The sequence below is a fragment of the Pteropus vampyrus genome, unplaced genomic scaffold (genome assembly GCF_000151845.1).
Source record: "Pteropus vampyrus isolate Shadow unplaced genomic scaffold, Pvam_2.0 Scaffold261, whole genome shotgun sequence".
Taxonomy (NCBI): domain Eukaryota; kingdom Metazoa; phylum Chordata; class Mammalia; order Chiroptera; family Pteropodidae; genus Pteropus; species Pteropus vampyrus.
The window spans coordinates 1,999,909-2,024,718 of NW_011889042.1; the positions used below are offsets into that span (position 1 = coordinate 1,999,909).

A 24,810-nucleotide genomic window follows, 5' to 3' on the forward strand; every position below is an offset into this window, starting at 1 on the left:
CTGGAATTTGGAAATTAAACTTAAAACTCAAAAGAAAGGGCAGAGGCACTTTCAAAAGGAAGCCTGTATGTCTGAAGTCCCAGCCTTCGCCAGCCCAAAGATGGATGTATTTTCTTCTAAGAATTATTAAACTGTCATCTAAGGCTGCCATTTATTGAAAAAGAGAAAAAGGAAATGGGTGGGAGAGAGAGAGACTGATTCTAGAGCAATTTTCTGGATTTCTCCTGTTATGGGAATGGCAGTAGATTTTAATAAGAATTACAGCCTCTTTTCCTTTCAGGCCTGGCACATCAAGGGGAAACATGCATGTTACCAGGCAGCTTTTTTATATAATTTAAGTAACTTCCACAAAACTACTTGTTTATGGGTCAGTCTTCCTATGAGATTGTGAGCAATTCCTGGCCACAGACCAGGACTGGTTAATCATCCCCAATACCTAGCCCAAAGCCTGGCTTGGCTGGCAGTAAGAGCTCAAAAAGCCTTAGTCCGGAGAAGGTGGGAAGTGAGGGAAGGAGGTAGGGCAGAGTCATCTAAGCCACTGCAGCTACTGTCGTAAGCCTCAGGGACTCCACAGTTAATTAATTTCCTATTATGGGCCCAGGAGGGCCCAGGTATTTGATATGCATTATCTCAATTAATCCTCACAACAACCCAGGAAGGCAGGCACTGTTATGATTACCTGTTTGAAAGTGCCAGAACCAACATGTGACTCCTGGGACCCCATCACTCACCCTTCATGGATCCTTCAACCCAGACAAGCCAGAGGGGTCTGAAGACGGTAATCATTGGTCCTTGAGAACATCTAAGAATATCTCCCGGAGGGAGAGTCTAAATCAACTAATTATAATGTAAACAAAGATGTCAAGTTCTCTTAAAACATGTTTAGCCTTTCAGGGTTGGCTCAATGCTTCAACTTTTTAAATTGCAGAAACCTGAGAAAACAAATGAGGGAAGGGAATAACCTGAACCAGAAGGTGGATCAATAGATTAGGCATAAGAAAAAGCTAGTTTTCAGTTGTCTTCCTGCTAATGGGATGTTTAGCTTTAAGGCTGCAGTTATGTGTGCAGATAATTTTCCTCAAATCCTAAAGGAAACAAATTAAGGACCACGTAAGCAAAACTAACTGAAAGCCCTATTTATGTTTACATAATACACATGTTTATACCATTAATAAAGCAGATACTAAAAGAGAATTCATTTCTATCTTACAGTCTATTTGGCAGTGCGTCAATTTAGGGAGGGACCACCAACAGACAGAGCCCAGAGTGGTAAAAGAGATAAAGGAAAGGCAAATATAATGGATGACACACACAGGAGTCATACAAACAAAAGAAGAAAAGATAAGAAAGCGACAAAAAAAAGTTAGGGAAAGGAGGCCAAAGGTCAAGGATACTAGGTGGTTGGTTTCTGCCAGGTAGATAACTACTTCAGTGATTTCCAGACCTCAGATGTAGGTGGAGTGGGCTCCATTAGAAAAACTTAGAAAATATTTCTTTCGATTATTATAATTTGCCTGCTTTTATTAGATTCTTCATCCTGAACATCTGGATTTTGTAGACCTTTGGTTGGGCTAGTTCTTATGGCAGCCAGGATGGAGACTCCCTAGGGATAATCTCCCTTTCAGAGGATGCCTATTATCTATGTCAACTAGTCATTGTTCACAGGTCTTCATCCTCAGGAGTTCTTCTGTGAATGTAAGTCACAGTTCACTTCCAACGAGTTACTAAACTGTAGCAAAGGCAGCCCAAGCAAATATAGCCCAGTGTTCTCCTTCCCACATCTCAGGTGCCTCCTGAACATTCCTTAAAAGCCACCTCTCCCGCTCACACTTCTCTGGCTTTGCACACACTGCTCCCTCTGGACTGCTTCTGCGTGTTTAAACTCTCTTCATTCTCCACAGCCCATCTTCAAAATGCCTACCCTTCTTTCTGTATCTCTGTAATGACTTCAAATTCCACCTTGTATTCTGGTTATTAACTAATACATATGCTTTAATTGCTCCTGAGTATACTGTCTTAGGGACAGTGGCCATATCTTAACTTATCCTTATCTCCCAAAGGTCTTATTATCTGTTGAATGATTACCCAGGAAAATAAAACCAAGGTTGAGTTTCAGCCCCAGGCCAGAGGTTCCTCTTCTCTCGCTCAAAATAGAAATCAAAATTTTCCTCACTCAGGCGGGATGTGTTCCAAGCTTACGCTTTCTGGCCCAGGTACTCCCATGGGGAAACGAAACAAATCATTAGGAAGATCAATATTTCCTATAACTAAATTTCATATCAGGTAAAATAAGGCCACTTTCTTTAGTCCTACCAAACTCAGCCACTGTTCACACCCAGAAGACTCTGTCCCAGCCTCAGTGGCACCCATCTGCCATCTGAATATCAAGCCTTCCTTCCTGGATATTAAGGAACAGATAAGGGAACTCCAGACACTAGGGGCTATTTTCATTCTGAGCTGGCAATCTAGTTCTAGATCAGAGCCATTTAAGTCTGGATATACCACATTCTCAAGACCACAGGGAAGGGCTGGCTCCCCTGTAGCTCAGGAGACAGGAGAGCAGTGCTGTTGACTCAGGAGACAGGAGTGTGGGTGGTGTGACACCTCACTGGCATGACAGCATGCTCGAGGAGGTAGGCTTTGCCTAGTATTGGGACATTACGGGTTATTTAGGGTTTTAGTCAGGAGTTGGTATTCTTCCAGAATGTATAGGAGTAGAAAGAGCCCTGGGCCTAAGAAACAAAAGGTATGGTTTTATAGTCTGTGCTTTGCCCTAATTACCTGTGTCTTAAGTCCTTTCAGCCTGTTTGAGCCTCAATGTTTATATCTCTAAAATGTAATACCTAAAATAGATTTTAATACCTAATCCAGCATATATCTAATTAATAGAAAGTTATAAACCAATAACTTGAAATTAGAGAAAATAAAAATTACAAGGTTAACACCAGAAAAAATTAGGAATGCAGGGCCCTACGGTTACTAAATTCAAGCCACAGATTTGGCTCAGTGCTTCCTGGCAGCCAAAGCAAAAAGAGAAACAGTTACAGATTTCCAACTGTCCACAGAGAAAAATCATACCAGTCTCTCGGAAGAGGCAAAGCTTTTCCTGGCACTTGATTCTGAAATTCTTCCAATTAACTTCTCAAAGGAGACATTAAGTAAAGTTGTAGCTTAAGTTTTCAACAATATAAAGCCTTATAAGAAATGTAGTAGCATGTTATATAAAGTTATAAGTGTCCCTCCATGCAAGCAAAGGGCAAAACACCTCATCTCAGTGAAAACAATTCTGGAGGGGCTTAGATGGCCCAAGTATACAGCTTTCAGTTGTCCCACCTTAGCCCAAGGATAAAACTAAGAATGGCCAGAGGAACAGGTAGACAACATGTCTTTCCAAAAACTTCTATAAATATTACATCTTCCACACGGACATTTACTAAGAGTTACACATTTCTAAATTCCATTCTAGTTCTGATAGATCTAAGTGGCATTTTTTGCCTTCATTTACTTATACTAATTTACGAGTTTGTGGACAGAAAAGGGGTTCTGTGGAAGGTAACCTCACGGGGTGATCGGATCACAAATTCCTAACTGGGCTAGTCATGGTGGGTAGTCCTGCCCCAGGCATATAACTTTTTTAGTAAAAGGTTTATCTTTGCCTTAAGCAAGCCCTGACCATTCTTGTGTATCCAGGTTAACATACCTTTGAAATAAGTGCAACCACCCTCAAGAGAGCTTATAATCTTGTTAACTACCCTGTAATCCAATCTCCACCTTGCTTTCTCCCACCTTCATGTAAACTTCCTTAAACTGGTTCAAATAAACTCAAAAATTAGACTTTCTTATGTCAACAATTTGGTGGTTTTTACCTCTTCCTGTCCGTTACCAAATCAATGGATTGGGAATTCCTGCCAGTCAGAGGGAAGGAGAATCTAATTATTAATAATAGTATTGTTATTAATAGCTAACACTAAGTGCTTATGTGCCAGGCTCGGTACCTGGTTTTCCTGCATTTTCTCATTTAATCTTTCCATCAATCCTGTGTGATAGTTACTATTATTAGTCCCATTTAACAAATAATGAATAGAGATTTAGAGAATTTTAGCAAATTGCCCAAGGTCACAGAGCTAATTATCCAAATCTCTCTGGTTCCAAAACCTAGCCTCTTAACACTACTTATAGTGCCTCCTACTAGTTATGAAATGTGATTACTGGTAGAAATGCTTGTTTGTCAGAACAGTGAGGCCCAGAATAAGGCTACTGGAGGAGGAAAAAATTGTTCATTAACAAAACAATGGAGTTTTTAGAGACTTTGGTGACCTATAAAAATAAAAGGATGAAAAAGAGTGTGAAAAGCAGAAATCCCAAAGGAAAGTAATTCCAAAGGAATACAACCCCATCCCAGGAAAAGGGAGAGGAAAAATGTTTTCTTCTCTTGAAAATAAAGTATGGTTTCCTACTCTTAGAGACTAAACCTTATTAACTCCTTAGACATTTATTCATTCCAACAAAAGATAGATGTTTTATCCCGTGCTACTCCATGGCAAGCAGTGAGCAAGACAAAAGCTCTCAAGTTTGCAAGGGAGCCGCCCATCAAGTAGATGATAAATTTCTAGATGGGATTAGATTTGAAAAAAAAAAAAAGGAATTAAGAGAGACTGAGAAGGGAGGGGAGAAGCTATTCTAAATAACTCAGGGAGGGGCTGAGACCCAAGTGAGAGAAGCCAATCATGCAAAAATTTGGAGAAACAGCATTCTGGAAAGAGGGACTACCAGTAGAAAAGTCCCAATGACAAAAACCAACCTTCCACGTTTTAGAAGTCTCCAGAAGGCTGGTGCAGTAGAGCAGAATGAAGCAGAGTGGACTGGGCAAGGGCTATAGGAGATAAGGTGGGAGAAGTTGGGAGAGGTGACAGGCCTTTTAATCTACAGGGAAAGGAGTTGCATTATGTTTGAAGAGAATGAGAAGCCATTGGAAAGCTATAAACGGGAGTGTAGCATAATCCAATTTACTTTTAAATTTAAACCCTTCAGGGCTATATTTACAGCTCCAGAGGAAATTAAGGTAGGTGGGGTCCTTTAGGATGAAAGTATAGTACTTTGTTAAAGGTGTATCACTGAAAACTATGAACTCTAACAAAATGCCTTTAGCCTGAAGGCCCTGGCTTTCCATCACTGGAGGCTAAAGTTCAAAAGGATACTTCTTTTTCCAGAGCTTAATACCCTCTTCATGCTACACAGATGAATATCAGAACACCTAGGGATTTGGTTGGCAGGCCCTAGGGAAATGCCAGGGCATTATGCAAAGGAAACTGACCCTGATTCTCCATTTTAATCCCATCTGAACACCTATGTCTTCCCTCTGCTTTTCCTAGCCTAGCCTAACACTTTTGTTACTTTCTTTTTCCAGTAGGTTTTAAACGAAACATTCTAAATGTGAGCTGCTTGGCCAAACTGAGCATTATTAAAGTTATTTCAACAATCCTACAGTTAGGGTTCCCACATAAGGCATATCTTTGGCAGGAAGGACCACAGTTGAATTTGATTAATTTAGAGTTCTTTTTGAAGTTAAATTGCAGCTTTGATTAATTCAAGGAAACTTCTGTTACCAACATGTTTGGACACAATAACTAAGAAGGAAACATCCAACATGTGGCTGCATCAGATGTACGTTCGTGCTTGAAGGTAGAAATAGAGGTAACAGCATCAGAAACTGGATGACTACAAGATCCATCTGCACGCAGGAGCAGAGCTGTCACTATAGGAAAGAACCAGGGCTGAGAAGTGGGCAAACTTGTGCCTCTTCTCATTAACAACTGTTGACAGATAAGCCTTCGACAACACCCCCTGCCACCCTCAAACAAAAATAAAATCACCAGTCTGCCTTTCTCCCAGGCTGGAATACACAGATATTAAACAAAATCAACTCTTCTTCTGCTGGCCGGTTAATAGCCTAGGCACAATGACTGTGCTGCTGCCTTAAAAATCATTAAAAGTGAAAATTCAAATATCTGTGAATAATACAGCTAACTCATCATTACTCACGACCCCAACCCCACGCACCGAGAAACATCCAGTGGCCCAGAACAATGAACAGAAGCCCTCAAGCTAGAGTGGAGTGATGTGGGGAGGGAGTGGGTGTCTGCCTCTTATGGCCAAGACTTCATGGCAACTGAAAGAAAACACCACTATATCCTTAGACTTTTCAAAGCCTAGGCTAATGTAACTGACAGATGAGTGAGCTCGGGTTTGAACAGAGAGTGTGGGTCACATACCTGACTAAGGCTTTGCACAATTTATATCCAAGTTAATGCCTTTCTTTATTTATTGCCCTTAATTCCCACTAGATCAGGGTTTCTTATCAGCCACCGGCATCACAATCTCATAGCCACTTATTAAATATGTGCCTCACTGGGACTAAACATCTCTGAGTAGACTGACAAACTGCATTTTTAAACAGTACCCAGGTCGTCTACGGCCATGCCACTCTGAACAAGCCGGATCCCGTCTGATCTCAGAAGCTAAGCAGGATCGGGCCTGATTAGTTCTTGGATGGGAAACCATCTAGAAAGACCAGGGCCGTAGGCGCGAAAAAATAAAAAATAAGGGACTGTAAACTGACAAGATCCTTGCAATCTGTGAGGTCAACCATGGGTTGCCTCGCCTAAAAAAAAATAAATAAATAAAATAAACAGTGCCCAGGGTCATCTTTATTCACACTAAATTTAAAGACCTCTGCCCTAGAGCTGTGTTTCTTAAACTGTGGGCCATGAGCCATTTGGTCAAAAAATCAAATTAATGGGTCATGACCAGCAGTTAGTCTCTTTTAATTAAGCAGAAAAAATATATAGAGCACACTGCAGGTAGTAAAGGCAATTGTTTCCTGAAACTTATGGCAGTTGTGGACTTCTGTGCAGTGATGTAAAGTATATTCCTTATTGTGGATTTCACGCAGTTTGAAAAACACTCTCCTACCGGAAAGGAAAACAGTATTCTTGTGCGTGGTGTTTAATTTTCTATTTTCCACTCCTAACTCCAAGCTTCTTGGATCTGAAATGCTGTTGTCAAATCCTAAATTGATAAGGTAAAGACAAACAGAAGAAATGAGCCCAAGGCCCACACACTCTACTCTTACCTGACATCCTTATCATGGAGCTGGGGACAAGAGACAATGTCAAAGGGAAGTTTGCACAACTCTCCTCAGGCTGGACCTGTATGTTCCTTGATATAAAAACAAAAAACAAAAAAACAAAAAAACAAAAAAAAAAAACTTGTAGCCATTCATACCATTCACATCACAGTTCAGAAGAATTAAAATCTCATCTGGGCAAGACTCAGCCTCAATATTAAGTGCTAAGGAAATGAGGGGAAAAATGGATAGGACTCAGGTTGGGTCCACATTTGCAGGCCTGTGGCAATAATGATTAAGTCAAAGGAAAGCCAAGGAAGGGTGAATTCAAGCGCACCGATCCCAAGGCCAAGTTCTCAGTCTCAGAACCAGAAGAACACTGCGGAGCATCAGCATGTGAGGTCAACTCCCACCCAAAGTCAGTGACATGAGTTACCTTGGGCAAGTTGCTTAACTTATCAATCAATCCCCTAGGTTCCTTGCACAGCTAATGTTCTGTGAACAAAAGGGGTACAAAATAGCAGACAGTTCCCCTTCTTGCCCAGTGCTCTAGAACAGGGAGCCCCATCTTGCTGGACCATAAGAAAAGAACAAGGGAGGAAGGGCAAGGAAAAAAGGTGAGTAGCTGTCTTGTTAGCCTTTAGACTCACCAGCAGCAAGAACACACTTAAAAGAGCCTCAAGACTCCAGGAGAGCAAATTGACCAGGAGGCCAGAAAGCAAAAACCCCAGCAAAGGCCAGGCGCAGTTTCTTGTTCCATTCACAGCCTCAAGACTGTGGGTCAACTACATGCAGAAAAGAAAAAGACGAAGGACACACTTGCTTGGCTTTCAAAGCGCTTTATTATAAGCTGAGGGTGAAGTCAGGGATGGCAGTCTCCTGGGCTGAGGCCAAAAGAACAGGTGGTTCCCCGCAGCCCCTAACGGGAGAAAAGCCACCACTTGGATAAAGACACCCAGAAGAGGTCAGCGGCCAAGGAGGGTGAACGTGAAGCAGGAAGAAGCCGGAGCTGCCCCTCGGCCACAGTTCCCGGGAGGCAGTCACACAAGACAGGCCCCTACAGTCCGTCGGGCAGGAGAGACCTCGCGCCCACCTCCTTGGCAAGGACACCCGGGAGGCGCCGGGAAGCAGCCGGGCAGGAACTGGGCTGCGGTCACCTCGGCCCAGTGGCGGCCGAGCGCTCTCGGGAGTTTCGAGGGCAGCAAGTCGCCCATGGGCGGGGGCTCCGAGGGCGGCGCTCCAGCCCCAGCGTCCCCAGCAGACACCCAGCGTCAGCGGGGACAGAACCCGTCCGCAGCACGCACCCAGGCCCCAGGAGCCCTAACCACGCGGGAACTGTGCTGAGGAAGAAGCGGCGACCGTGTTTCCAGGTCCCAAATCGCGCACCACAGACATGCCCGACTCCGCGGACGGGTCCACGACTCGCGCCCGGGGCCACGCGCCGCCCCCGCTCCCTCCGCGGGACCCGCACTGTTTGTAAACAAACCGGTCACGTGGCCCCGGCGGCCCGCTACCCGCCCCCTGCGCCCACGGCCCCCACGGGGACCCCGCGCTCGGCCCCGCGGGGTCGAGCCGGAGGAGCCACGGGACCGGAGCCCCGCGCCCCGCGCCCGCGCGGACAGCGCGCCCCGCGCCCACGCGCGCCCCGCGCTCGCTCACCCCGCAGCAGGCTGCGCCGTGCGGCCGGCGCCGGGCTCGGCTCGGCGGGGTGCGCAGCAGCGAGGGACGCCCGGCGGCTCCGGGCTCCGGGCTCCGGGCGCGCTCTTAAAGCCACAGTCTCCGCCACTGCCGCCGCCGCCGCGCCGCATCCCTCCGGGTCGGGGCCGGGGGCCGCCCGCTGACGGACGCGCCCCCGCGCCTATCCCCTCGGCTCAGCACATAGCAACACGCCGCGGGTTGGCTCGGCACGGCCGCAGCCCATCCGCCCCGAGCCAATCAGCGGAGGACGGAACTCCGCCCCCCGCTTCCCCGACCTCCCACCCCCCACCCCCTGCCCTGGCCGGGCTTGGGTGCGGGGAGGGCAGCGAGAGACGGCTCTGACCCCGCGAGGCTCAGCCAGCGGAGCCGGGCTAAGCAGGGCGACTGGCGGGAGGGTGGGTGGGTGGGCTCTCCTCTACCTGGAAGGAGACCATTTATTTGGGTTTGGGGTTTGTCCCCAGGTCAAGACTGGGATTCCCAGAACATGTGTTAGGGAGGCGCGGGAGGCTTTCCAGAGCTTCTACTTAGCCAAAATAGTAACTCCCTTCTTACACCTTACCCATCCCTAACCCGGAGCCTAAGTTACCTGAGGAGGCCTTCAGGACCCGAGGCAGTTGAATTTAATAATATAGTGCCAGACCGACCTGGCCCAGCCAGGCTCCGATCAGAAGCAAGGCATTTCCCCTCTTCTCTCTGCTCTGCTAGTAATTTCGGTGAAAAGTAGAAAAGAGGCCTAAGGGCGAAATGGACGGCGCTCGGCCCCCAATTGCTGCTGATTTTCCAGGCTTTTAGAGGGAGATGAGAATGGTAAGTAAGCCCAGGAGAGTAGGTCGGTCAGTGACCAGAGGGGAGGAGCCCGCATTCTGGGTCAGTGGGGTGGTGCTTTTCAAGGAACCAAAGGTTAAAAAATAAGCCCAGGGCAGTCAGGAAATGCAGGGAGGCACCAGGTGGGTGGAGTGGGGCAGTCTCCCAGCAGGAAAACAGGTCAGTTGGAGAAAGAATGCTGGCATTGGTCAGGGGAAGAGAGCAGCCCAGCCTTTTCACTTGGCCGCTGAGGTTCCTGAAATTCCTCAGAGACCAGAAACGGAATGGTTTTGGGGTGGACCCCCAGTGGCTCAAACTCCACCCAACTGTCTTTAAAATGTATTTGATTTAGTTATTATACAATGGATTAAAAATGTATTCATTTAATATACATGGCATGGTTGGATATGAACCCAGTCCAAATATTAGTAAAATGTTAGTAAAAACAGCAAAACTACATCAAATAAGTCAGTATCCTACACATCTATCAGTTTCAAATTTGCAGTTTCAGTGAAGGGAGGAGCACCATGCCCGTGCACAACAGACAAACTTTGAAAATCTAATACAACAAAAAAAGGTTTTTGAACAAGAAAGAATCGTGAACAAGAAAGGTTTAACAGTTAATCCTTAATCTAAGAAGATGTGACGGATTTTTCAGATTATCAAGAGCTTGATTTCTAGTCCTTGATCTGCCTCTGGGGCAAATAAATGTCTTTGTCTCTCTGGTCCTTGATTTTCACAGTTTAAAAGGAAGATGACTGAAATAGGATGATCTCTAAAGTCCCTTTCAGCTCCAAAATTTTAAGTAGGGCCAGAAAGTCAAACCTGTTACAAGGGTTCGGCAATATTCTCCTAGCGAATATTTGTGCTGACAGATTACCACTCCCCATCAGTAGATATTACATTAGTTTAACACCCTAGGATATTGGTATGTTATGTAACGAGACTGGTGGCTACTGTTTCTGTTTAAATAAAAGATAATGTTAGCTAAGGAGGACAAGTCTGGTGCAGTGGTTCAGAGGGAGATCTGAGGACCCCTGCAGGTCTGCTGTGTGTATGCAGGGGAATAGAAGAGGCGATCAGACTGTAAGACCAAGACAATAGAATGAGCCAGCCAGCCAACAAACAAAATATATATAATAAACCTGATCGTGCCTCCTCCCAATCAAAAGACCTGAGTACTGTGAGTTGTTAAGCCAAGAGGGAGGAGTAGAACAAAGTAGTAAAAGCAACTTCTCTTCTCTGAAAGCAAGCACCTCTGATTGCCCCATTCGTACACATTTACTCAAGACCTATCATGTGAAGAATTTCCTGCTTGACTTGGGTATAGTCTGAAGAATCAATCCACTGAGAGGAGAGAAGCTGAAGCCAATGGAGGGAGAGTGGGTAAGAATGGGCAGATATTTATCCTGTCCCACAAAGAAAGAGATGGAGAGGTGTAAACAAATTTGTTCGGTTTTAGCCAAAGGGCTCTTTTTTAAAAAACCATTGGCGGTAAAAATTTGAGATTCCTGGTCTCACAAACAGATTATCAGCCTGGCTTTGTCAGTGGTCCAGAACTCCTGCCTCCTGTGTGTGAAAGCAGATTCATTCATTCCCAAAGCTTTCACAGCCTTCCCTTCCCAACATTCTCTTCTCTCCAATCTCATGTTCCAACTGTTCCCACATAGATGTCACTACTACCATCACCAAGGTCACTTTTATATACTCACTTTCTTCGACCTCTCATAGCATTTGATATGATTCCATCTTCCTTTCCCTCACCACTACACCAATCCATCAGCAGGTCCTGTCACCTCTACTTCAAAATATATATATTTGCTCTGAACATGTCTGTCTCTGCTGCTATCACCCTGGTCGAAGCCACCAACATCTCCTGCCTAGGGTAAGTGACAGCCTCCCAATTGATCTCCCTGCTTCTAATGCATTCTCTACACAGCAGCCAGATGGTACTTCTTCAAGACAACCTCCTTACCATGGCCACAAGTCCCTACTAACCACACCTGCCCTGCTCTGGTCTTCTCTCATCACTCCTTTGTTCATGCCGCTCCAGTCAAGCTGGTCACAGAAAGTTTCCTCAAATATACCAGGCCCAGTCCTGTTATAGTGTATGTATTTGCTGTTCCCCCACCTGGAACACTTTGCCTCCAGAAGGTTACCTCCTTGCCACTAGGTTCTCAGGTCAAATGCCTCCTCCAGAGAGCATCCCTCTGACAACGCAAACTTACATGCCTACCCACCTCTACTCTCTATCTCGTCTTCTCCCAGCTTATTTTCTTCATAACACATACTGCTCTCTGAAATTACCTTGTTCATTTATTTATTTGTTTTCAGTCCCATCCAGCTCTAAAGTGTAAATTCCATGAGAGCATCAGAGACTTTATCTTGCTTTCTGTTGTATTCCCAGGGCCAAGAATAGTGTCTGGCACTAAACCAATATTTATGTTTGTTGACTAAATAACTGAACAAATGAATGAACATGCCTACTGCCTCACATCCTTGTCTCTGCTGTTCTTTCACTTGAGATGTTTTTTTCCCCTTTATCCCCCTTCCCTCCCTCTCTGTGCTTTCCTCCCCTTAATCCATCTCAAAGCCTTTTGCTTGATGGCTCAGTCCAAAGATCAGATCGAATTCTACTTCTTTAGAGGCGTTTCCTGTAACCTCTCTTATAAAAATTAATTTTTCTCAGTACCATCTATAGCACTTATTCATAACTCTATTACGTCACTCAACACTCTGCACTCCCTATTAGGTTATCAGTTATCCATCCTCTCTACCAGTCCCTTCTGGGATGGAAACTTATCAGATCGTCTTTGTACTTTCGGCACCTGGCACATGGTAGGCACTCCCTCAAATTTTATAGCTTAGCTGAATCCAGTAGGCATTTAAGCAGAAACAGATAGGGTCTGTCCTCAAGGTACTCCGATCAACAGATAACAGTCTTACTTCTTAGTGTGACAACATTAAACCTAAAGCTTCAGGATATTCTATAATAAAAGGGGAAACCTACATTTTAAATCGCAGTACAATGAGAACTTCCTGAAGGCCAAAGGCTGCAGGCTCTCATACCACTTGGGAAAACTTTCCCTTTGCCTGTGTGGAGAGGGGGAGTTGTTCCTCGAAGGCTTCACTGTACCCCCTCCTTCCATCTCCCCCACGTGACATTACATCATTGCTGAGGGGCTGGTGTCATCTTCCTGCAGACAGATCATGGTAACAGTGCTTTGTTTCTTTGTGTACAATAAATGCTTTCTCTGATCCTTGTCCAAGTCCCTCATTTTCAATCATGAAAGTGGCTGATTATGAGCTTTTCAGACTGTAAATGGGTAAGGGTTGTAACTCAGCCTTCCCAAACATAGCCAAACAAAATAGCTGCTGTCATTTATTGAGCACATATTGTATACAGAGCAGTTTCTATTCTATCTAGTTATATTTAATCCTCAAAGCAACTTGTAAGATAGGTATTTTTCCCTACTTTTTAAGGAAGCTGATCCTATGGAATTTGAACTCTGGCTTCCAAGCCCATTTGTTCTCTTTCTTCTACACCATCAAAGAGAAAAATGCTTCTCTCCTCTTCTCTTCAAATATTTCAGTCATCTTTACAAAAAACTCATTCGAACATCAAACCACCCCACAAAGCAAAACCCTATGCTAAGCTAAAGGGGCTGGAAACAAGAGTTGTAAGGGCTTAACACTTCCATCTGAAAAATGACAACAGTAACAATAATATTTACTTGGTTCTTCCTATGTTCTAGGAGCTGATATACTTTACATGCATTGCTTAATTTAATCCAAACTTCATAACAACCTTATGAGCAAGATAGGATAGGTCTACATACCTTAACCACAGTCCCCAAATCTGAAAAGCTCTAAAAATCAAAAGTAAGCTTCAGAACACTCATATGGAATAATAATTATTATTATAGTATTCAATAATTAAAATCTGCAGGGTAAAAAATATTTGATAGGATACTAGCAATTACATTTTCCTTCCTTTATTTTCACAAGCTACTAATATTGCTCTCGTTGAGTATTTTTTCATTTTCAATCATCCCATGTGGGCTAGTCTCAATATTACCTAATCAATAGGTTGTATCTCACAATCGGTTGCAATACTGTTGAGCATGTCTTTCTTCTGCACAATTTTTTACTTTCAACAAACAGATATAATAAACCATAGAAGCTTTTCCTATGCTCCACTTTCCTAAAGAAAGGAAAAAGTTTGACATAGTTCATTTGATGGCAAACTTCAATAGGTATGACACAATTCATAGGCTTTATTACTCCCATGTAGTAATAAACATTAATGTTTGAAAGAGCTCGTAGTTCTTAGGATTTTATATAGTATACAGTATATGTACTAAAAGATACTAGAATCTAAAATTCATCTATCCCAGGGTTTTAGATATAGGGTTGAGGATTATATTATTATTCTCCCTATTTTACAGACAAGTTAAACTTAGACTCAGAAAGGTTAAGTAATTTTCCCAGGGTCACGCAGCTAGTAAATAGTAGAGCTAGGATTAGAATTATGTCTGAAACTGTGTTAACAAAATATTTGGGACACATATGATAGACTAGAGGCTAACTTTCCTAAAGGTAAAAGATATGAAGTAATAATTTGTGGTAGAGGAAATAGAAATAACTTGTAAAGATATTAAAAAATATTTAATGATACTTATAATAAAAAATGTAAATTAAAACTACAGTTTTATCTTATCAGATTGGCAAGTAGTAAAAAATTCAATAAAATTTTATTGAAGAAGATATAAAAAATAGCCACTCATATGTTGTCCACAGTAAGGTAAATTGGTACAATTTCTATAAAGGGCAATTTGGTAACCTCTCTCAAAATTAGAAATTCATATACTCAGAAATTTCACTTCTAGAAATATATCCTTAAGATATACTCACACGTGCATAAGGTGATATCAAAGGATATTGTAGCATTGTTAGTATTAGCAAAAACTCTAACTCTTTGGGGAATGTAAATCTGCAGTTGATTAAAACCCAGACATTTTACAACTCTCTAAAACTGATAATGGGGGATGACTATTTTTTCTGTCCAATACAAGAGAACTTCAGAAGTTATTATTTTTATTCTGTAGGACATTACCCAGTTTCGTGTCAAAATTAGCAATTTTATTTTAGAATTTCTTTTTATCCACTGACATTACAATTTTCAACTTTCATATTCCCTTTTGATCCAACTTTTGTCATCCTGGGAGATTTCTTCATTAATGACTTAAATAAAACGTTAATATGTGCATTCTGTGCATTTATATTGGAAATATACTTTTCATCTTTTGAGACTAACACTTTGAAATGACCTATGTCCATTAATAAAGGACTGGTTGAATAAATTACAATGCCTCTATACAAAGGAATACTATACAACTATTAAAAAGAGGTAGGTCTATACATAGATGCTCCACAAGGGCAAATATCTAAGTTTGGTTCCCTAATGAAACTAAGCACCTATAATAGTGCCTGGACACGTAGTAGTCTTAGTTTATTTCTGGCTGTGATAACAAACAACCTTAAAATATCGGTGCATTACCCACACCAAAAAAAAACATTAATTTTTCCTTCATGGATATGTAGGGCAGCTTTAGGCTGAGGGTCACAGGTGGGTTTAGGTCAACTTCCAGTAGCTTCTCATTTAGAGACCACTGATGTAAAAGAAGTACATGAAAATATATGATGCCTCTTAAAGCCTCTACTTAGAATGAAACACTGTCACTTCCACTGACAGTCCATCTGTCAAAGAAAATCATACAGCCAAGGCCAAAGTCGAGAGAGAAGTAAACTATACCTCCTTTACTGAAGAGTCTCCAAAGTCACATGGCAGAGAGAAGGATTTATAACCCTATCACGAAGAGTAAAGAACAATATTAGTGCTCAATAAATATGTCAAATGAATGAATGAAGAGTGAATAAAGTCCAAAAATTAAGTGGGAAAATAAAGCATGGTGCAGAACAGTTATACAAAGTATAGTCCACCATTTTTTTCCCATTGGTTTTTAAAAATATATCTTTACATGTAGTGTATACACAAGTATGCTTGAATATGTCTTTACTCTCTCTAGGAGAATGCATAACAGCTGGAACTGGTTGCTGCTGGGGAGGAGAATTAGGAGAGTGGGGGTTAGGAATGGGAGGGTACCTTGCCACTTAGTATCAGGCGTACGCATTATCTATTAAAAATAAAATAAAATTTTCTATGGTGGAAATAAAAAAGAACAACCAATGCTGTTTGACTATAGAGTCCAAACTCTAAAATTCTATACTATAACATCTTTGGAATAAATAAAATAGATCAGAATACTTCCTTTTGTAAATAAATTCATTGCAGACGAACCATGCATGGCATCTCCTTTGTCTCTAGTTCCCGCAGACTTACTTATAGCACAGCACTAGTTATAACAAAATTCCATCTCAAAAATTTTTTAAATGTTCTAGAGCAGCAATTTTCAAACAGCGGAAGTCTGAGTTCCCAGGAATAGGAAGCCCTGTGGGTGAAGTTCCTGAAGAGAGAGGAGTGAGGCTTGTTCGTTCTGGTCCCTTCATCCGAATTAGCTCTGCTTTTAGCTGTTTTGCTTCTGAGTTTAAATAAAACCATTCTCCTAAGAGTAAAATGTGATAATAACTAGGGCTCCTTCATACTCACTTTGTGGTTCCATGTAGAGCAGTGTCGTTCTTAAGCACTCCCAAAACTTTAGATAAAGTTCTCCTCAGGGAGTAACAACAGTAAGGAGAACCGAAATATGACAGAAGAAATTGAACACATACCCAAAAGTCTCATCTAGTCAGCAGAGAGATTTAGGGCTGCCCATATCCACTTAGGGATTACTAAGGCATAATTTCTAAACAAGAACTGTTGTATGTTGCTATTGTATCCACAACTGTAAAATATTCTAGTCTCTGAGGGAATGCATTGTGTGCTATATTGTCTGAAGAATAGCCTCATTCATTAATGCGGTATCCTAGCAAAGAATGGGAATTCCATAACTGGAGAGTTGAAAGTGGCACCTCCCTTATTGGTTTTTCTCTCAGCATAGTGTGTGACACATTGCAGTTTACTGTGCCCTGTTTAACGGATTTACAGATTGTATTTTATATACAGATTATATATTATATACAGTATTCAGTTTTCATGAGTCGATTCTTATAAAATGAAAAAGGCTTAACAAGATTCCTGCAAAGAAACCACGAATTAAAGATAATACTAAAAACTAAAAGCACAAGAAAACAAGAAAATGATGGGGCTGACATTTCTCTTACCTGGAATATAAGCTGTCAGCCACATTACTCAGTAAAAGCAGTAACCTTCTTGTCAGTTCTGACAAGAAGATGATACCAAAAATATTCAAAATTATCCACAGATGGTTTTTAAAAATGGATTTACAAATTTTTGCTGTTAAGAACACACAATCAGAAAAGTTTGGAGACTCCTGGTTTGAAAAAGTGACTCCCCAAAAGCAAGAATTTGTCAGTGACTCTCCCATGTTATCCAGACAGACTGTGCCCCAGAGACTGCAGAGAGACTGAATGAATCCAGCAACTGTAGCTTGCTGATACCATCTTTTAAGATCACCCGACTCATTTGTTAATTATATTCTTGATTTTCAAATACCATTTATGGTTCAAATGTGGCTCCCCACGTTGTTACCTTTCTTACAGGTAGAGAATGTGCCATCCAGTGTCTGGTCATTGCATCATTGCACCCAGTATTGGACTCCTGGGTGCTTGCTTAATATGGGTCTGTCCCCAAGAGACTGCTCACCTCTGAGTGTTATGACAAAAATGAGTGCCTGGGTTTGTCAAGGAAATGGCCAGACCCTAGAAGACAGGGGCCCTCAGTTTTCCCAGGTGACGTGTCTCTTTCGATATGCTCTCCACGCAGTGCTGTAACTTAAATTCTTCCACTGAAGACCCTGAGAAGCTATACATATAGAAACTTGGGCCTTGTTTCTAATATAAAGAAGTTTATAGCTCTGAATTATATTAATTCTGTATTACACCTAATGTTATTCTTGCTCAACAGTTATTTTTTTCTCTGGCCTCAGTTTTTGAGGTGTTAATTCATTAATTTGTAAGCTGATTGTTGCTTTGGTCTGCCAGGCACCAAGCTCCAGGCTTTCAACAAAGGCTCTTCAGACAACATGATAGCCAAGATAAACTGACCTGCGGAGCCAAGTTTACAAAAGCCGAGAGAAGTCTCTCTGCTATCTTGGCCTACTACTGTGGCAGAGTGCTGAATAATTATTACATAGCTGCCCTCTGTAGCACTTTCCCTCCCATGACTCGACTCTTCCTTCTTTGAATAAAGCTTTCTTCAGTCAAATGACAGTATCATCAGCTATTCTAGCAGCTTGGCTGAGCTGACTTTTTTTTTTAGCCTCACTGCCTGATGGCAATGTTCCAGCTCCAGCAATTTCTAAGAGTGGGGAACGGCCTATGCAGGAAGGGTCTGGTGGGCCCCATGGAATTGGGCTGACATTAGATCACTTAGAACAGCCATTCTCAGCCTTAGTTGCATACCAGAATCATCTGGAGAGCTTTTGAAACATAACGATGCCCGATACCCATGTCCCACTCCTAGCAAGTGTGATTTAATTGGTTTGGGGTGGAACCTGGGCACGGATGCCTTTAAAAGCTCCCCAGGTGATAAGTGCAGTCAGTAATGAAGGCCACAGACTTGGGATCTAGTATTCAAAGAGAGGATTTGAAGCTGGCACAATTCTCTCGTAAGCCTTCGGATCTGAAGCTCCCTCAAGCATCTCCACACATTCCATTTTGCAATTAGCTCACAGGTATATTTACGTAAAGCTGCAAAAGTAAAAATGTGTTAATAATACAATGACATGTTTCAAGTTGTTAGACATTTTCACATATATTCTTTTATTTGACTCTTAAAATAACCCAGTGAAGTAAGCAGGACAGGTATTATTATCCACAGTTTTCTGATAAGGAAATTGATATCCGAAGCCATCTGAGGGTCCAGACTTCTGGTTTTTGTTCAGCATTCTTTTAATTACATAATACATACTCTACAGTGACAGTGAATAACCTCAGCTGTCACTATAGGGAGAAAATATTGCACAGTAATTAAAAGCAAAGATTTTAAAATCAGTCATAAAATTTAAATTTTAGTTTTGACACTTATTAGCTCTATGCTCTTAGGCACATATATGACCTTTCTGAGATTCAATTTTTCTCATCTGAATATAAAACTAAAATACAGCACCACCTTCCAAGGGGTATCAACGAGATAATAATAGTGGATATTCTCATTATGTGATCATGCCACATTTACCTACTTGTTAGAATGAAATAATCTCTAAGAATTATTTAAAGTAGTTGGGCTTTAAGTCCATTACAAGTTTTCTTCAGTATCAATCTTTGCCTTTCTTTGCTGATACACGTAAAGTGAAGCGCTGGATTGGTTTGGGATGGTGACATTTCTCATTACAGTCACCAAATGATTTCAGTTAGATCAGAAATCAGAATCCTACTAAAGCCACCATTTAAAAATCTTCTTTATTTACCAAGGCAGTGCTTGATCATATGCTTTTTAAAAATTAATAGATCTAATTTTTTAGAGCAATTTTAGATTTATAGAAAAATTAAGCAGAGTTCCCGTATGATCCTGCCCGCCTCTGCATGCAGTTTCCCCTATTATTAGCATTTTATATTTATATGGAACACCTGTTATAATTAATGAACCAATATTGATACTTTATTATTAAGTCCATAATTATTCAGATTTCCTAATTTTGACCTAACATCCTTTTTTGTTCTAGAACTTCATCCAGGATACCACTCTACATTTAGTTGTCATGTCTCCAAGCTCCTCTTGACAGTTTCTCAGACTTTCCTTATTATTTTTAATGATCTTGACAGTTTTGAGGCGTTCTGGTTAGGCATTTGTAGGATTCCCATCTACTGGAATTACAAAGGCTGGAATTAGACTGGGGTTATGGGGTTTGGGGAGGAGAATCACAGAGGTAAGGTGTCATTTTCATCACATTATGTTAAGGGTACGTGCTATCTATATAATTTATCTGTGTTGATGTTGGCCTCAATCAGCTGGATCAGGTCATGTTAGGTTTCTCCACTGTAGCTACTCCCCACTCCGCTTTCCAGACTACTTTTTGGTGGGAAGTCACTAGGAACAGCCCACATGGAGGGGAGTTATGCTCCCCTCCTTTAGAGTGGAATAGCCGGATAATTTATTTGGAATTCTTCTGCACTGGAAATTGATCAAATGCTTTCTTTTGTACACCTTTGCTGTCACCTCCCACCAAGTCACCACAACCTATTTGGTAGTGGCCACAGACCAGTGTTTTCCAGATGAGAACCATAATGGGGTCTAGGGAGACCTCTTGTGGATAAGTGAGGGTATAACCGGTCAGTTGTAGGTTCTCACTTCATGACACTGCCATCCCTTCAATCTAGTGGTTCTAAACTAAGGATGATTTTGCAGCACCACCTCATCCCGCCCGGTTCCCCCATCCCTGCCACCCCGCCCTGCAGCCCCAGAGATCATTTGACGATATCTGGACATGTCTTTGGTTGTCACACTTGGGAAGCGATGCTGCTGACATCTAGTAAGAAGAGGCCAGGAATGCTACTAAACATCCTATAATGCACAGAACACATACAACAAAGAATTATCCAAACTGGTATGTCAATAATGCTGAGGTTGAGAAGCCCTGTGGCCAATATCTGTACAGATTTATAAAGATTCAGCAGTGCTCAAAGGAATACTGTTATAATGGGGTAAGGAGGAAGACACTGTTTGAGAAAAAAGAGGACAAATTCTTCAATAAAATGTGCGACTCAGCACTACTGATCACTGAAGAGAAAATGGTGAAGTGACTTCTGTAAATGTGCAGTTTCAATTTGGGCCAACCTTGGACACATACATATGAATGGCAAGAGCTCATGCTTGTAGAGCTGAACAGAAGCAAATGGTAAATGGTAGGCTGTTCTGAGGAGAAGAGGTGCAGATAGAAAAAGAAACTAAACCGGGCCCAGTGTTTTGAGAAGGGGACTATGTAATAAAATTGTTCATTGCAGATCATTTTTTTAAACTAAGAGCAATTTTGAGGGAAAAAAATGCAGCCAAGGCTATTACAACTACAATCCACGGCTACTTTCAAGTGCATTCCTACGCATACAAAGTTTTATGTTGTAATTGATGAAATAACCACTTCATATTCATCTTTTTTCAATGAATGTCATATCTGAAATTTTTTTCATATTCCTAGAGTCTCCATTATCTTTTTAAGTGTCTACGTGATATTCCATAATGTAGGTGAAGCATATTGTAGCCATTCTTCTATTGTTAAACAATTATTTTGTTTCAATTTTTTCCCCCTAACCAACATTGAAATATAGTAGGTTTTTTTAGTTACAGTGTTTCCTTAGGATACCTTTCCAGGGGTCAGATTCTAGGGTCAAAGAGTATGAACAAATATATGGTAAGCATAGCAGAGTGGACAAGAAAACAGAATTTTAAGTTAGACAATCTGGATGCAAAACTCAGTTCTGCTGGTTATTACCTACGTGATTTGAGTGATTTGCTTAAGACCTTGATCCTCTGGAGACTGTAATGATTAAGCCAGACTGTGTATGCCAAGTACATGGTATGGTATAGATCCTGGTAAATAGACAAATTACCATTGTTGCTATTCTTACTCTTTTTCTCTTTCTTGTTTTCCTTAAGGCTCTTGATATTTACTGTCATGTTTATTCCCAAAAGATTGTACCAATTTACAATGCCACAGACAATGCACAAACTGGCCTTTACTATAACCCACAACCTGTTTTAAAGTTTGCTTAATTATGAGGAATAAGTTTCTATTAGCTTATGTTGCTTTCATAGATGAATTATCTTCTTAAAAGTGTACATCTGTAGGTAAAGAATATTTTCATATTTTGAGATCATTTGAAACAGGAAAAAAGGGGAGAGAGAGAGAGGGTTAGTTCTTGGATTTTATCACTCCTTGGAGAAGAAGTTGCAGCGAGATGAAGGAATGTGACATTCACGTAGTTACGCAGGGCCTTTAGCTGTGTGATATTGGCCTTAGATTAGTGTTCATGGCACTTGCAGCTATGGCACCACATCCCACCTCCGTTTTGGCCCTTCTTGTCTCTCCTGTAGGTCTGTGAGGCTTCACTCCTCGCTAGGCACTTGGGGTCACACAGAGATTATCCTTAAGTATAACAGCATTTCAAGCAAGAAAAAAATACCTTCTGGCTCTCGTTAGACTCTTCTAAGTGCTTTTTCACGGGCTGTGTAGGCAATAATAAGGCAATAATAAAAAGAAAATATGAGAAATCGATAGCCTCTACCTTTGGTTCTATATGAAGGAACAAGGCTTGAGGCTGAATTAAAAGGTTGCCGCCTTCTGCTCTAGAAGTAGACTGCATTTCAAAGGTAAAGCAAGTCTCAGCTGTGTGAAGAAATAGTATAAATTGGATACATGTAAAATTCCTTTTTTATTTTTTTATTTTTTGTTCTCTGTATTTTTGTCCCTGAGATTATCAAAATTATATATGCTATGTCTCTTCTTTCTTTCTAATATCTATACTTTGCTGTGATGACTATAGAAAATTATAGAAAAAAAATCTAACCACTCTTAGATTATTTAGAGTATTCAAAATATTTACCACCAGATTTTTTCTATAAGTATACAATTTATGATTTTTAAAATAAAGTTTGAATCACATGGTATATGTAGTGTTATTTCCTGCCTTTTCTCACTTACTATTATATTGTGAAATATTTACCGAGATTTTCAAAAATATTATTTTTATTGGCACCATAGTATTCTACTTTATAAATATATTTCGCTTAATGATTCTACTATTGTTATACATTCTGGTCATCTCTAAATTTTCATAATTATAAATAATTCGATGATGAGTATCCTTAAACATAGGTCTTTATTTATACCTATTACTCCCCAAGAATAGTGTATTAGTTTCCTAGGCCTGCCGTAATAAACTACTACAAACTAGGTGACTTAAAAACAACAGAAATTTATCATCTCACAGTTCTGGAAACCTGAAGTTCAAAATCAACTTGTTGGCAGGGATGTACTCCCTCTGAAACCTGGAAGAGAAAATCCTTCCTTGCCTCTTTTATTTTATCTCCTGTCGTTTGTTGGCAATCTTTGATATTCTTTGACTTACAGATCCATCACCCCAATCTCTGCCTCTATAATCACATGGCCATCTTCTATCTATGTATCTCTGTCTTCATATGGCACACTCCTTTCTTATAAGGGCACTAATCATATTGCATTAACAACCCTCCCTTATTCTAGTATGACTTCATCTTAACTAATTACATTTGTAATGACCCAATTTTTCAATAAGGTTATATTCTGAGGAACAGAGGGTGGTTAGGACTTCAGCATACCTCTTGGGTGGGAACAATTTAACCCATAATGAATAGACTCACAAGATCAACGTAAATGAATGTTTTCAGGACTCAGTACATTTTGCCAAAAATTTCTTCAGAAGATCCTATCCAATTTATTCTGTATGTGAGTGTCTGCTTTATGATACATTTGTCAGCATTAAATATTCCATTTTTAATCCTAACCAATTTATTAGTTAAAAATATTTTCTCATGGTTTTTAATTGACCGTTGACTAGTGAGAGTGAACATTTTTTCCATATGCTTATAGCTATTAGTTATTTGTATCTTTTGGCTGTAAATTGTTTATGTATTTGCCTTTTTTCTATAATGTTCTGATTTATAAAAGTTGATATAAAAGTCATCTATCTCATTTATTTTATCTATTTTCAAGGATTTTTCTTTTTAGCTTTCTATTTCTATTTTTTATTAAAGTTTATTATTTCTTTTTCATTTTGTATTTAGAAAGTCATTCATTTTTAGAATTAAATATCCATCTATGCTCTCTTCTAAATATTTTATGATTTCCTAAATATTTTAGATATATGTCCTTACATTCTAGAATTTATTTTCAGTATATAGTATGAAGTAAAGCCCCAGCCATGTATTTTTATACAGTTTTCTACATACAATTGATATCTGTATACAATTTCTATATACAAATTCTATATACAATATCTATATACAAATTCTATATACAATTTCTTATCTACTGTGAGGTATCCTTTATAAAATATTAACTTGCTTAATCTCTTAAAAACCCTATGAGATAGGTCACGGTTATTCTCCACATTTTATACCTAAGGAAACGGGCACAGAGTGGTTTAGTAAGTTGTCCAAGGTTACACAACTAGTAAATGGCAGAGACAGAAACTGACACACGCAGTCTGGCATCAGACACCCATCCTTAATTAAGTTAGTTAAATCATAAATGAGGTACTATTTCTAAAGAATCTAGAGCAGTGCTTGGCACATAATAATCTTTGTATAAACGTTTAATAAATACAATAAAAATGCCATGGACTTATCTATCCCAAGGTCTGTTTGAAGGATACCTGCTTGTGTTCCATTGCTCTGTCTTGGTTTCTGTTCTAATTCTGATTACTAAAATAGCATTTTAAAATTCGGTAGGACAACACCCACACCTGCTATTCTTTTATAACACTTCCTTCGCTGGTCTTGTCTGCTCACTCTCCCAAATAGGCTTCCTAACCCATAATTAATGATGAAAATTTTTCAAATATAAAGAAAAGTTAAAAGAACTATACAGTGAACACCCCAGATAAACTTGCAAATAATTTGTTTCAAAACTCAAATAAAAACAAAAACCACCCCCCCCAAAATCTACTTTTGAGGATTTGATGGACACTAGTCCACACTAAGGGTTAATTTTGTAATATCAATATTAGTACTAATTAGTATTTTCCTTCAGAAATACGGTTTATTTCTCCACCTATTCGGATATTTGTGTGTGTGTGTGTGTGTGTGTGTGTGTGTGTGTGTGTGTGTGTGTGTGTGCTTCTTAACAATTTATGTTTGTTTTGTCACCCAAATTTCTTGTTAATATTTGTCAGTGATATTTTTCTTTTGATTGCCTTGATGAAAGTGTATAGAGGAAGGTCTTTTTTTTTTAGGATATTTTCACTAGTTATTGTCAAGCATTGGGGATATAAATTAATGTAAAAAGTGTATTATCTAGTGGAGGGATGTATTAGCTTTATAAAAGAATTGTTCATTAATTCACTTA

General features: G+C 40.5%; 1 protein-coding gene and 1 pseudogene across 2 annotated transcripts in view; one reads left to right on the plus strand and one right to left on the minus strand.

Moving 5' to 3' along the window:
• Positions 1 to 8,951, minus strand: part of YPEL2 (yippee like 2) — a 56,858-nt gene extending 47,907 nt beyond the window's left edge. Inside the window, exons 1-2 of one of the 2 annotated variants that reach the window (XM_011375058.2) lie at positions 8,786 to 8,951; positions 7,133 to 7,218 (exon numbers count right to left, since the gene is read on the minus strand). The gene's annotated coding sequence lies outside the window, so the exon portion shown is untranslated. The remainder of the gene's footprint in view (positions 1 to 7,132; positions 7,219 to 8,785) is intronic. The other variant, XM_023520383.1, reaches the window with a different exon arrangement.
• On the plus strand, positions 6,468 to 6,585 carry LOC111729451 (annotated as a pseudogene).
• Positions 8,952 to 24,810: the final 15,859 nt, after the last annotated feature.